Here is a 14,765-nt window from a genome sequence, read left to right as displayed (position 1 = left end):
AGATGTCAACAGCAAGAAAGCCCCAGCGCCATCTTTCCTGGAGGCACGTATTTCTATGCAGTCTCCAACAGTAATGAACTAATACCGAACACAAATAAGAGTATAGAGCACCACTCTCCATCATTGACGTCACAATATCGGTGTAATGTGGATGGGTAAGGTTGAGGACATGAAGAGGGGTTGGTGGATGGATGAGGGTGGGTGGTGGAGGGTGAACGTGTGATCAGGCACGAGCTTGAAAGTTGGGGCTATTTTCGCTCTCGGATCTGCTGGCGACACACACTGAGGAGCTGCTCTTCCCCATGGTAAAGATATCTGGCTGGGCAGTTGTGAAGGAACGTTCGCAGTGCACAGTGTCGTCTGTGTACACATATCGCAGAAAATTAGTAAGAGTTTGAATGAAAGAAAGGGTTTCTTAACAGGAGGCAATAATCGTCCTCCAATCCGAGTTCAGGGATGCGTTACTCCTGGTGAAATTGGTTCATGAATCATTGTCGCGATGTCGAGTAAAAATTTCATTCGAAAGTAGAGGTCGATTTTTGGAAATAGTTAACCATGTCTACAATTTTCGTGAAGGGAAGTAGTGCCTACGTGAATGTATTGTAGGTCCCCCTTAGGCTTGTTCCCACAGGTAAGGGTGTATTTCTCACTATATTTTTGTCATTTTCTCTATTTGTCAGCAGAAGCAACGAATTTCGGAATTCCAACACGTTAAATGTGAATAGTGGAGTTATCTTGCAAAGTGTACTGATTTAGTAAATCTCATTTGAACGTTAGTACTGCTTAATAAATCACCGAGAAGACATTGTTGACATAATTGCATGTAAGTTGCGACTTTGTTAAATAACGGGATCGTGAAACTAAGCCGAATGCTTTCAAACTTCCCTGAGATGTCCACGTCCGACAGGTCAACAACACTAGCACTTCCTGCATCGCATTGGCAAACTATTTCCTTCTAGTTGGTGATGCCATTTACAAATGTCAGTTTTACTGTTTCGAATTGGGGTGCTTCTGTCGCTCTGTGAAGTTCTCTGTAGATTTTGGCGCGATATCAGACGATTTTATTTATTATCGGAACCGTCACCATACTAGACGTGTTAATGGAAAGGATGCAAACGTAATATAATATGATAATGCATACACATTAGAAAAGACGATGTGCAAGTTAAATGAAAAATGAAAATGTCTTCGTGTGTTTATCATAAGTAGTTTTAACAACAAAAAATTGTAGAAATGGCTAAGAGACAACAAAGAAGACTGAAGGAATGACAGTGCACGTGTTTGACCTCAATCTGTTACAAGGAAACTATGTCATTAGTCCGTCCACATTTAGAATATGTTTTTTTTCAGTATGGACCCTGCTTATTCAGAACAACGACAGAAAATTTGCAGAACCGAGTTCCTAAACTGATACCAAAGAGCATACAAAAACATTTAAACGAAAATATACAAAAAAAAAAAAAAAAAAAAAAAAATCGATTCAAATACTTTGATATGTTTATAAGCAAAGAGTGTGGGAGGTTGATGCAAGGTTTCGAAGGAATTTGAAACAGCACTCAATCTGTCAGGATTTCGCTTCAATTCCATTCTTACCGAGTGACGCTTATCTGTTGATTCTGTGTGCCCCCAGATTATTTCATTCAGTACATGAGAACCATTCAGTAGCGAAGTAGTTAATGAAGAAGGTGGAAACAGCTTTATTGATAAGGTGACCGTGTACGTTTGAGCTGTTACAGGAAGATTAGTGTTATACTGTAATACCCAGTTACTTAGTAACTCGTGGAGTGATAACTTCTGTTTTATAATTAGTCTTTCTGTTAATATTTTATTTGTTTATTCATTTGTTTATCTGCCTACTTATTCAATTAATCATTCATTTGCTCACTTATAAATTACTATTCATTTTACTTATAATCTGTTTAGCGATTTATTTTTATTGATACGTTCATTTATGTATTCATTCATCTATTCATTATTTTCATTTGTCTATGCATTTATCTATTTATCTACTTATCTGTGAACCTATTCATTGATTTATTTGTTTATTTATTTATGTATCTACTTATTTGCTCATCTATTTTTCTCTTTACACATTTATCCATTTATTCGTTTATTCATTTATCCACTTATCCACGTATCCACTTACCCATTTATTCATTTATCAATTTATTCATCCATTCATTTTCTATTTATCCAATTATCAAGTTGTCTATTTGTTCGTTTATTTTTATTTATCCATTTAATTCCTAATCATTCATTTAATTGTTTCTTCTAGATCCATTATCAGTATGGAATATTTTGTCGGTATATATACACTATGTTCTCATCCAATACTAAATATAGAAAACGGACGAAAAACATGATGCCGCTCTGCCCTATTTTGATGTTGGGCGGGGGAGGGGGAACGGTTTCCACAACGAAATCTGTGCATCATCCAGTGGTATTGCAAGACATCTGCCTTCTTCACTAAGCAATAGGTAAACCATCTCAGGACGTGGGCCCCTTCCTCAGCTGAATAGAATCGCCTGGCGTTTGGCAAACAAAAATTGTAAAGCGAGTCACTGGGCCGTATTCACAAAGAAAAGGATATGCCTATACTTGCAAAATATGAAGGAAATCCTTCTACTTGTATTCATAAAAAAATCAAGCAAAACCTTTTACTTGTCGAGCAAAAGCATAACCTTATAATCGCATAAAAGTAAATGGTTATACATAAACAAGACCCTTTACTTCAAATAAAGAGCATATGCTTCAAGAAGGCTGAGTCTGGTCAGTAGCAGACTACAGTTAGAAGTGAAAGGTTGTTTTGTCCAACTCTCAGCACGATGGCAGAGTTTGTGGATGTGAGGCATGTAAACATTACATGCCCCGTTTACCTACACCTGATCGTGATTTTAAGATGTTATTCCGTTTTGAAGAACAAAATGTACAGTGGCTTGCGGACAGATTTTTAGGCACCAATGAAGAAACTCGGGGAGGCGCCTTGTCATCTGTCCATAGAATGAAGCTACGGTATCACGGACTGTGAATGCAGTAGTTGATAGCATAATTGCTCATGCGAATGAATGGATAATTTTTTTTTTCTTATTTATATTGTATTTAGTAATTTTGCCATGCTTATAATGTTACCTGAAATAATGTAGGAGAGCAATCACCACACACCTCCACTCAGCAACCACCAACGCAATAGTAAACTCGTGTACGGGAAACAGGAACATCACATCAGAAATCTTACGAGTTACGACACGTTCAAACATGTAACTATGTAACCCGGCGCTCCCGAAACACGAGTCATTCTTTTACTTCTGCTTGGAGGATATCCTCCCAAGTATAAGGTAATCATTATGAATATGGAAAGAAGGATATGCTTATACTTCTACCTTTTGCTTGAGAGCATTACCTTATACTTCTACCTTATACTTGCAAGGATATCCTTCATTTTTATGAATACGGCTCATTGGGCCGTATTCATAAAGAAAAGGATATGCTTATACTTGCAAAATATGAAGGAAATCCTTCTACTTGTATTCATAAAAAATCAAGCAAAACAAATTACTTGTCGGTAAAAAGCATAACCTTATAATCTCAAAAAAGTAAATGGTTATACATAAACAAGACCCTTTACTTCAAATAAAGAGCATATGCTTCAAGAAGGCTGAGTCTGGTCAGTAGCAGACTACAGTTAGAAGTGAAAGGTTGTTTTGTCCAACTCTCAGCACGATGGCAGAGTTTGTGGATGTGAGGCATGTTAAACATTACATGCCCCATTTACCTACACCTGATCGTGATTTTAAGATGTTATTCCGTTTTAAAGAACAGAATGTACAGTGGCTTGCGGACAGATTTTTAGGCACCAATGAAGAAACTCGGGGAAGCCTTGTCATCTGTCCATAGAATGAAGATATGTTTGCGTTATCTCAATGATCTTGGCTATCAGAAAGGTATCGGTCAAGAACTTGGTGTTAGCTAAGCTACGGTATCACGGACTGTGAATGCAGTAGTTGATAGCATAATTGCTCATGCGAATGAATGGATAAATGTTGAGACATTGTGACAAGTTGAAAAAGGTGGAAAAAGAGAGTCACGGGTCTCGTTCCGAGTTTATTCCTGACCGAAGAAACTACAAGCGAAACCGGTCAGGAATAAAATCGGAACGAGAATGGATAAAGTTTTTGTTTTATATTTTCTTATTTATATTGTATTTAGTAATTTTGCCATGCTTATAATGTTACCTGAAATAATGTAGGAGAGCAATCACCACATACCTCCACTCAGCAACCACCAACGCAATAGTAAACTCGTGTACGGGAAACAGGGACATCACATCAGAAATCTTACGAGTTACGACACGTTCAAACATGTAACTATGTAACCCGGCGCTCCCGAAACACGAGTCATTCTTTTACTTCTGCTTGGAGGATATCCTCCCAAGTATAAGGTAATCATTATGAATATGGAAAGAAGGATATGCTTATACTTCTACCTTTTGCTTGAGAGCATTACCTTATACTTCTACCTTATGCTTGCAAGGATATCCTTCATTTTTATGAATACGGCTCAGGCCGTATTCATAAAGAAAAGGATATGCTTATACTTGCAAAATATGAAGGAAATCCTTCTACTTGTATTCATAAAAAAATCAAGCAAAACCTTTTACTTGTCGAGCAAAAGCATAACCTTATAATCGCATAAAAGTAAATGGTTATACATAAACAAGACCCTTTACTTCAAATAAAGAGCATATGCTTCAAGAAGGCTGAGTCTGGTCAGTAGCAGACTACAGTTAGAAGTGAAAGGTTGTTTTGTCCAACTCTCAGCACGATGGCAGAGTTTGTGGATGTGAGGCATGTTAAACATTACATGCCCCATTTACCTACACCTGATCGTGATTTTAAGATGTTATTCCGTTTTGAAGAACAAAATGTACAGTGGCTTGCGGACAGATTTTTAGGCACCAATGAAGAAACTCGGGGAGGCGCCTTGTCATCTGTCCATAGAATGAAGATATGTTTGCGTTATCTCAGTGATCCTGGCTATCAGAAAGGTATCGGTCAAGAACTTGGTGTTAGCCAAGCTACGGTATCACGGACTGTGAATGCAGTAGTTGATAGCATAATTGCTCATGCATTGTTGAGACAATGTGACAAGTTGAAAAAGGTGGAAAAAGAGAGTCACGGGTCTCGTTCCGAGTTTATTCCTGACCGAAGAAACTACAAGCGAAACCGGTCAGGAATAAAATCGGAACGAGAATGGATAAAGTTTTTGTTTTATATTTTCTTATTTATATTGTATTTAGTAATTTTGCCATGCTTATAATGTTACCTGAAATAATGTAGGAGAGCAATCACCACATACCTCCACTCAGCAACCACCAACGCAATAGTAAACTCGTGTACGGGAAACAGGAACATCACATCAGAAATCTTACGAGTTACGACACGTTCAAACATGTAACTATGTAACCCGGCGCTCCCGAAACACGAGTCATTCTTTTACTTCTGCTTGGAGGATATCCTCCCAAGTATAAGGTAATCATTATGAATATGGAAAGAAGGATATGCTTATACTTCTACCTTTTGCTTGAGAGCATTACCTTATACTTCTACCTTATGCTTGCAAGGATATCCTTCATTTCTATGAATACGGCTCATTGTAACGAAAAGGCTGAATTAATTGTCCCTTCACCACAGCCCACCAACCCCTTTTTTTGTTGTTGTATTGGACATTTTTGCTCTTGCAGTCATCAGATGATTTTGTAGACCGAAGAACGCTAATAGGGTAACAACTGAAAATCTTTGTCAAATTACCTCGATTAGTCTCTGAAGAACCCATGTTTATAACACCATTCTCCTACGCCACGGTATTTTTTCCCAAGCTGAATGCGTATCGTTAAATCTTGGTCAGAATACAATATATAAAGTGCGTCACTGAAACGAAGGCGTACATCAAGATGGTGGAGTTGAATTTTAGCCTCCCTAACGTCGGGTCAGCCTTAGAAATGACTAAGAGGAATAGTCAACCAAGAAAACGAAAAATTATTTAAAACCAAACTTAACAAATGGAGACAAAAGTCCTTTGTAGGGAACTGGGATGTATTTTTGTAGGTGTCTGAGAAGAATACTATTAGGGTTGTTTTTATGTTGTAGATGGTAGATTGTGTTTGTGTTAGAGGTCTCTTGCGTAGAAATGTGTTCCTATCATTCTCATGTACTACTCTACTGTATGGGTTGGATTTCGGTTTCTGAGTATATATATTCTATTGATATACTGAAGCCAGTTGTTGTCCGATAAATTTATCGAAATAAATTGCTCGACAATCAATTACTCAAAGCCAATTGCTCGAAAGTAATTTCTCGAACGATCAATTACTCGAAATGTAGATATCTCGAAAATAGTGGGTATCCAAAAAGAAGGTAAGAAATACAATAAAGGTTACATTTTTATTATATATTTCTAAATGAACAATTGGTAGTTGAAAATAAAAGACGGTACATTTTTATTATTTTTGTTAATCTGTATACTCAAAAAATGAATCTATCATTCTCAATATTTATTCTATTAGTATGTAACACTTCTTAAATATTCATTTACACTGTTTCATCATAGTTGAAATAAGAACGGGTAAATTTGTATTCATTTTGTTATTCTTCATACTCAGAAAAAACGCAACATATATTATTGCCAGTATATACCCTATTAGTATGAAATGTTGTATGCAAAACTTGGATATTCTTCTTCATTGTTTGTTTAGTCATAGTGTAATACAATATTCTGCAATCGCAATATGCAGTCATGGTACTTTTTATCTGTCCTTAGCTATACTCACACCCGCATATTGTTCCATTCGCAACTCTTGTAAACTTTGTTCTCGATTTAGTCTACCTATAAACTTCCAAGTAGACGGATGACAAGCACTTCATTGATGTTGTTTAAAAGTGTTGTGCCACCCTTCAATTACACTGTTTTCGGCATTCCCTCAACGCAATCGAAACATTTTAGGTTTCAAAGAAGCACGTCGACGGCTGCGTACGGCCGCCCATCCACTTGTCTTCAAAATAATCCACTATGTCTTGAAGTTCATCCGGAAAAAAAATAAACAAATAATTAAATAAATAGATTAATAAATAAATAGATAAATAAATAAATCAAATAAATCCATAACATTAGTCACAGGTATATGTCAACGCAGATAAGAGACGAACCGAGCAAATTCAGCGTTGGTGTCGCACATTACCGGCCACTTCCTCGGGTTTTTCGATTAAGTCTGGAAAAAAACAACTGCATTTACATATTAGAAATACTTGTTCAATGGGCTTAACCATAGCAAGTTTAAAATCAAGCATTACTGGCTACTTATTGCATGTTCTTTCACTTCCTCCATTGCTTTACTAGCACCCATTTTAGAAGCGTCTCCTGCAGGTTGTTATTCCATCTCGTTTCTGGATACTATCATTGACGAATAACACATGTTGAACATTTATTTATTTATTCATTTGTTTTATTTAATTATTTATTTATTTATGCATTATTAATATTATTATTATTATTATTATTATTATTATTATTATTATTATTATTGTTATTATTATTATTATTATTATTATTATTGTTATTATCATTATTATTATTATTATCATTATTATCATTATTATCATTATTATCATTATTATCATTATTATCATTATTATCATTATTATCATTATTATCATTATTACTGTTGTTACTGTTGTTGTTGTTACTGTTGTTACTGTTGTTGTTGTTGTTGTTGTTGTTGTTGTTGTTTTTATCATTATTATTATCATTATTATTATTATTATTATTATTATTATTATTATTATTATTATTATTAATTATTATTATAATTTTTTGGTGGAAGGTAAGTTGAGAGTGGAGGATAGATGGAGAAAGAGGAAAGGGACAAAAGGTAGGGAAGTGCTTAGAGTGAACTCTTTAAATGAAAAGGAAAAGGAGAAGGAGTACAAGAAGAAGCTGAAGGAGGAGTGGGAGGGAGTGAAGGATAGAGTAGAGGTAGGTGTGGAGGAGGAATGGGGATGGTTCAAGGAGGGAGTCACAAAGTGTGCAAGGATGGTGTGTGGAACAAGAAGGACAGGAGGAAATAGAAGGAAGGGTAGTGAATGGTAGGATGAGGAAACAAAGAAGGTTGTAGAAGAGAAGAAGCGAGCTTTCACAGATTGGTTACAAAATAGGACGAGGGAGTCATATGAGAGGTACAAAGAAAAGAAAAGAGAAGTAAAGAAAAAGGTAAAGGAGGCAAAGAGGAGAGCAGATGTGAAGTGGGGTAAGAGTATGACAGAAATTTTTGAAAGTAATAAAAAGATGTTTTGGAAAGAAATTAAGAGAGGAAGAGGAGGCGAATCAAGTAGAGAAGAAAAGGTAAAAGGTGCAGATGGAGAGATGATAATGGAAGAGAAGGCAGTAAGGGGAAGATGGGCAGAATATTTTAGGGAGTTGCTAAATGTGAAGGAGGATAGGGAGGGAAAGGTAGTTGCAGTGGGAAATGCTAAGAAAATGAGAGTGATGAGTGAGGAAAATGGAGGAGAAATAAGGAAGGATGAAGTGAAGGCAGTTGTTAAGATGATGAAAGCAGGTAAGGCACCTGGTCTGGATGGATGCCATGCAGAATGTCTAAAAAAAGGAGGTACAGTGATGGTGGACTGGTTGGTGAGGTTATTTAATGTTTGCTGGAGAGAGGGTAGAGTGCCGGAGGACTGGAGGAGTGCCTGTATAGTTCCACTTTACAAGGGAAAAGGGGACAAGTGTGAGTGTAGTAGTTTCAGAGGGATTAGCTTGTTAAGTGTAGTTGGGAAGGCTTATGGGAGGATCTTGATTGAGAGGATTAGGAGAGGAACAGAGGGAGTAATTGGTGAGGAACAGTGTGGATTTAGGACGGGTAGAGATTGTGTAGATCAGATCTTTGTGGTAAGACAAATATGTGAGAAAGCTATAGGAAAGGGGAAGGATGTTTTTTGGGCTTTTATGGATCTGGAAAAGGCTTACGATAGGGTAGACAGAAAGGCACTGTGGGAGGTTATGCAGATATACGGGATAGGAGGAAAGCTTTTGGGAGCTGTCAAGAGTATTTATGAGAGTAGTAGAGCTTGTGTCAGGATTAGAAATGGAGAGAGTGAGTGGTTCGAGGTAAAGGTGGGACTTCGTCAAGGATGCGTTATGTCACCCTGGCTGTTCAACTTATACATGGATGGGGTAGTGCGAGAGGTAAATGCAAGGGTAGTGGGTCAGGGATTGGAGATGGTTAAAGAAAATGGAGAAAAGTGGGAGGTGAGCCAGCTGTTGTTTGCGGACGAAACTGCGCTTGTGGCTGGATCGGAGAAGGGAGTGAGGAAGTTTGTGAAAGAGTTTGGGGGAGTGTGTGATAGAAGAAAGCTTAAGATCAATGTGGATAAAAGTAAGGTGATGAGATGTACAAGGGGTTAAAGTGGCAGCAGTATGGAAGTGAGCATTAAGGGAGAGCGACTGGAGGAAGTGGATAGTTTTAGATACTTGGATGCAAATGTGGCAGGAAAAGGTGGAGTGAAGGTGGAGGTAGAATGTAGATTGAGAGAAGCGAGTAAATGCCTTGGTGGATTGAAGAGTGTAATGAGGAATAGACATTTGGGAATGGATGCTAAGAGGAGACTGTATGAAGGAGTGATTGTGCCAACAGCACTGTATGGGGCAGAAACATGGAACATAAGAGAGGAAGAGAGAAGGAGTTTGAATGTGTTTGAGATGAGGTGTCTGAGAAGTATGCTGGGGGTTACTAGGCTAGATAGAGTGAGAAATGAGGAGGTGAAGAGAAGAACGGGGGTGGAAAGGGAGTTGGGAGATAGGGTTGATGAAAGAGTATTAGGATGGTTTGGACACATGGAAAGAATGAGTGAAGAAAGACTAGTAAAAGAGGTATGGAAGGCAGATGTGGAGGGAGTGAACATGAGGGGACGTCCTTGGATGATGGGATGAAGGGGGCTTTGGGGAAGAGGGGAAGGACGGGAGAGGACAAAAGACAGAGGTGAATGGAGAATGGTTGTATATGGATGATGTTGTGATGCATAAGGTGGAATGGGCGGGGGGATGGGGGTGAGGTAGTATGTGTGAGCAAAATTTGACGCAGCCCGAAGGGATTTCTCCCCGTCTTCTCCTTTTATGCATGGGGGGACGGAGAGGGGGTGTCGCCGATTTAATGAAGCGGCCTTGCTGTGGATGTGCTGTGTCTTGCGACACTGCTTCTGATCCAGGGCAGTGGACAAGGTGCAGGGATGACCCGTCATCCAGGAGGTGCTAAGATAAGAGAGAGGGTGGAGGGGTGTGGAGTGTATTCAGGGATGGAATGGGTGGGAATGATTTTATGCCTTTTCCTTTTTGGCTACCTCCCTTGTAAGGGGGAAAAAAGCCTTGCTTGGTATATGTATATATATATATATATATATATATATATATATATATATATATATACATACATCCATCCATACCTAATTTCTTCTTTCTTTTTTCGTTCTCTAGAAAATTATATCCATATTGAGGGTTTGATATTTCCAGAGGTACTGAAATAGAATTAGAAAACAATTGTAAGAGGAAATGAGTATTTAATGATCAAGAAAATTATCAATAGTATGCAACCATCAAACGATTTATTTTGAGCAATTTACTGTAGCACAATTGATAGTTCGAGAAATTATTTATCGAACAATTTTTTTCAAGCAATTTACTGTCGAGCAACTGATTTCGAGAAATGTACTTAGATTCAAGTTTGATAAATGGAAACGAGAGTTCTTTGTGGGGAACTGGGATATATTTTTAAGGTGTCTGAGTAGAATACTGGTGGAGTTGTTTTTGTGTTGTAGTTGGTAAAGTGTGTTCGAGGCTCTTGTGTAGAAATATGTTCCTCTCATTCTCATGCTCTACTCTATTGGTTGGATTTCGGTTTCTGAGTATAGGCATTCAGTTGATGTACTAAAACCAGTTGTTTAAATGTCTTTTATTTTTTGTAGGACGCCTTTTTTTTTTCTTAATTGCTGAAAACCATGCTGTGAATACATAGTAAAGAGCACTTCTTAAGAATGGTTTATGATACTGTCAAAATTTTAGGTCTGCTACTGTTCTACATTGTTCGGGTTATTTGTCTTTATTGTGAGATCTTTAACGTGTGGGTTTTTTGTGCTGACTATTTTATTTGAGCATTGGGTACTGCTTCGCTTCATTGTAGTCAGGGGTAAACTGAGCCACTAACAGACTTTGAAGGGATGCTGTTCATCTGTTTCATGCCAGCTATAATTCTAGCTTACTAAAATCGATATGAACTATGTATTTTTGCTACTATTTTGTCTTATCATTGTTAGGTTATATGTATGTGTGAAACTTTTAAGGTTATGCTCTGGGTTTGGGATGGGGAGATAGAGTATGATCTAATAACGTTAGTGATAGTATTGTTCTATGGAGGACATTGTTCAGTCTTTGGCCCTAGATTCCTGGACACTGCATCCTCTGCCGGCTGGAAAGATCGCCAACCATTTCTTGTCGATGTTCTGCATTCCAGTTGCTGTAATACTTTTGACACACACACACACACACACACACACACACACACACACACACACACACACACACACACACACACACACACACACATCTGGCTGTCTCGACAGAGACTGCAGCAGATCCGAGGTGAATACACACACACACACACACACACACACACACACACACACACACACACACACACACACACACACACACACACACACACACACACACTTTCAACGAACGGACGGCTTGACGAACGCTCTGAAGAAAAGTGCAGATTGTGGATACCAACGCAAAGAGAAGTGCCTTTTTGTATTTGCAGGGGGGGGGGAAATTGCTCGTGAGGCAGTAGGTAAGTAGGAAAAGAGGAGAAGGGGAGGGATTGCTGGGGAAATGGAAGGAAATGAGGATGTGGAGGACTTGGCCCAGGCAGACGGGCGTAAGGTCAACATGAAACGACCACCGGATGACGAAATGGCAAATAAAAATGTAAAGATTAGAAGTATAGAGAGGAGAAATACAGTAGAAAGTGACGAGAATATGTTCCAGGGATTTAAAGAGGGTGGGGGGGACACAACCCCCCCCCCCCCGACTGATAAGACTAGAGGAGAGAGTTGATAAGGTGATCGAGGACTTGGAACGTAAGTTAGGTAAGGTAGACTCCATCTTCCAGAGAATTGAAAGATTGGAACAACTAGAGAAGGCTAACAGAAACTTAACTGAAGAAGTAGAGGACCTAAAAAGACAGTTAGGAAATGTAAAGGAGGAGAATGAGAAATTGAAGAAGAATAGTAATGAAAACAGTGAGAAAATAGCTACAGAAGCTAAAAATTGGAGAATAACTCAAGAAGGGAATAAGGTTTCATTCACTGACATAGTCAAACAGCAATTGAAAGAACATAATGAAGACTCAGTTATTAAAGTGATGAGACAGAAGGAGAATATAGTAAGAGAATTAGCTGACAAAAAGAAATGTATAATTATATTAGGAATGGAAGAGAAACATAACCCAGATAGAACCGCAAGAATCAAGGAGGAAAATGAAAGGGTAAGCAGTTTATTAAAATTAGTCCAGGAAGATGAACCAGAAATTATAAAGGAAATTGAGGAAAAATTCAGACTCGGAAAATATAGTACAGATAAGACCAGACCAATTAAGATTAAATTCAGGTCACAAACAACGGCAGAGAAAATTCTATCCAAGACAGGGAAACTAGCAACAAATGATCAATATAAAAAGGTATGGATAAAAAGAGAAATGAATAAGGAGGAAAGAGAGGCAGAAAAGCAGAAAAGAATTGAAGCTAAGGCAAAAAACGAGGAAAGAACGGAGTCAGAGAAAGAGAGATTCTATTGGAGAGTAGTGAACATGAAAATAAAGCAGTTCGACATACTAAAGAAAAACATAAGGGAAACAGAGAACACAATGGAAGTGGCAGAAAACTAAGAGTGTCTTACACAAATATAGATGGATTGATAACAGGATTGAATGAACTGAATGATTATTTGAAAGAAAAAGAACCGGACATAATGGGAATTGTAGAAACAAAATTAAAAGGCCCACTACCACCCAACAGTGTAGGACATGATACATACAATTATTGGATTAGAAACAGAGAGAAAAAACAAGGGGGTGGAGTTATGTTCCTGACAAAGAAGGATATAAACGTGAAAGGTGTCATATATGGAAAGAATACAGTAGAGATGATTATGATAGAAGTGGAAGACCGAGATAAGAAGAGCAGAAAATTTGTGATCAATTATGTGCCTCCGAAAACAGCCTCATGGGAGGAGAGTGAACATAAAAGTATGTTAGAGGACACAAAGATAGCATTAACTAAAATAATGGAAGACGGAGGAAGAATAGTTATGATGGGCGACTTTAATTGCAAAGAAATCTGCTGGGAAGAAATGACAGTAAAGAGTGGTGATGACTCATGGGGAAATGCTCTACTTGAGATGATTACTGACCATTCAATGACACAATGGATACAAGAGAACACTAGGTATAGAAATGAAGAAGAACCATCGAGGCTAGACTTAATAATTACATCTGAACCTAGAATAGTGGACAAGATTGAATATAAAACACCAATAGGTAAAAGTGACCACATATTGATTGAACTGGAACTTAATGAAGAAAAATATATGAAAAGAAATGAACAATATAGAAAAGGAAGAATGATGTATGAAAAAACAAACTTTGATAAAATAAGAGAATTCTTCCAACAAGAAAACTGGGAAGAAATATACAAAGAAGAAACATCAGTGGAAGAGAAATGGAATATTTTGACAAAAATTTACAAAGAAGGAGTGGAAAAGTATGTCCCAAGACAAAAACAAGAAAAAGAATATGTAAAATGCTGGTACAACAAAAGTTGTAGGGAGTTAAAAGACAAAAGAGACAAAGCCTGGACCGGATGGAAAAAAGACAGAAGACCTGAAAAATGGAAAATATATACTGGTTATAGAAATGAATATGTACAAAAGTGCAGAGAGGAAAAAAGAAAATATGAAAAAGATGTTATAGAAAAGTGTAAAGATCAACCAAAACTATTCTACAGATTTGTAAACAATAAACTGAAAAACAAACAAGACTTGGAGAAATTAAGACAAGGAGGAGTTGAATACACTGAGGAAATGGAAATGGCAGAAATTATGAACAAACATTTTAAATCAGTGTTTACAAGGGAAAATATACAACCTGAAGAGTTTGAGTGGAAGGAAAAAGTCCCCCCTATGGAAGAAATAGAAGTAACGAAGAATGAAATATTGACACACTTGGGTAATTTTGATGTCAGAAAATCGCATGGGCCAGATGAAATAGCAAACTGGATTCTGAAAGAATGTAGGAATGAACTGGCAGACAAAATACATAGCATAATAAGCAGTTCCTTAAAAGAAGGAAAAGTTCCAGAAGATTGGAAAAAAGCAAATATAGTACCTATATATAAAGGAGGAAATAAAGAAGAACCTACCAACTATAGACCAGTCTCTCTAACAAGTACAATAGCAAAAATATGTGAAAGAATTATCAAAAGTAGATGGGTAAAATACTTGGAAAAAAACAACGTACTAAATCCAAGGCAATTTGGATTCAGACAAGGACGATCATGCGTCACCAATTTAATATGTTTCTATTCAAGACTAATAGATATAATACAAGAAAGAGATGGATGGGCTGATTGTGCATTTCTAGACCTAAAAAAAGCTTTTGACAAAGT

General features: G+C 37.5%; 1 protein-coding gene and 1 long non-coding RNA gene across 4 annotated transcripts in view; one reads left to right on the top strand and one right to left on the bottom strand.

Moving 5' to 3' along the window:
* Window positions 1-261: 261 nt before the first annotated feature.
* The window catches only part of LOC143038880 (uncharacterized), a 47,580-nt gene continuing 33,076 nt past the window's right edge, over window positions 262-14,765 (top strand). The window contains exon 1 of one of the 3 annotated variants that reach the window (XM_076208551.1): window positions 262-305. The gene's annotated coding sequence lies outside the window, so the exon portion shown is untranslated. Of the gene's footprint in view, window positions 632-14,765 lie in introns of all 3 variants that reach the window. The other 2 variants (XM_076208549.1, XM_076208550.1) reach the window with 2 other exon arrangements.
* LOC143038756 (uncharacterized) lies at window positions 4,170-4,557 on the bottom strand. Its single transcript, XR_012967608.1, has 2 exons — window positions 4,517-4,557; window positions 4,170-4,483 (listed from the first exon to the last, which is right to left on the bottom strand). It is a non-coding gene; the product is annotated as an uncharacterized LOC143038756 (long non-coding RNA).

The sequence above is a fragment of the Oratosquilla oratoria genome, chromosome 25, assembly GCF_046742065.1.
Source record: "Oratosquilla oratoria isolate Oo_2021 chromosome 25, ASM4674206v1, whole genome shotgun sequence".
Classification (NCBI taxonomy): domain Eukaryota; kingdom Metazoa; phylum Arthropoda; class Malacostraca; order Stomatopoda; family Squillidae; genus Oratosquilla; species Oratosquilla oratoria.
The sequence above is the reverse complement of the archived record's forward strand: the minus strand, read 5'-3'. Positions and strand labels throughout refer to the sequence as shown.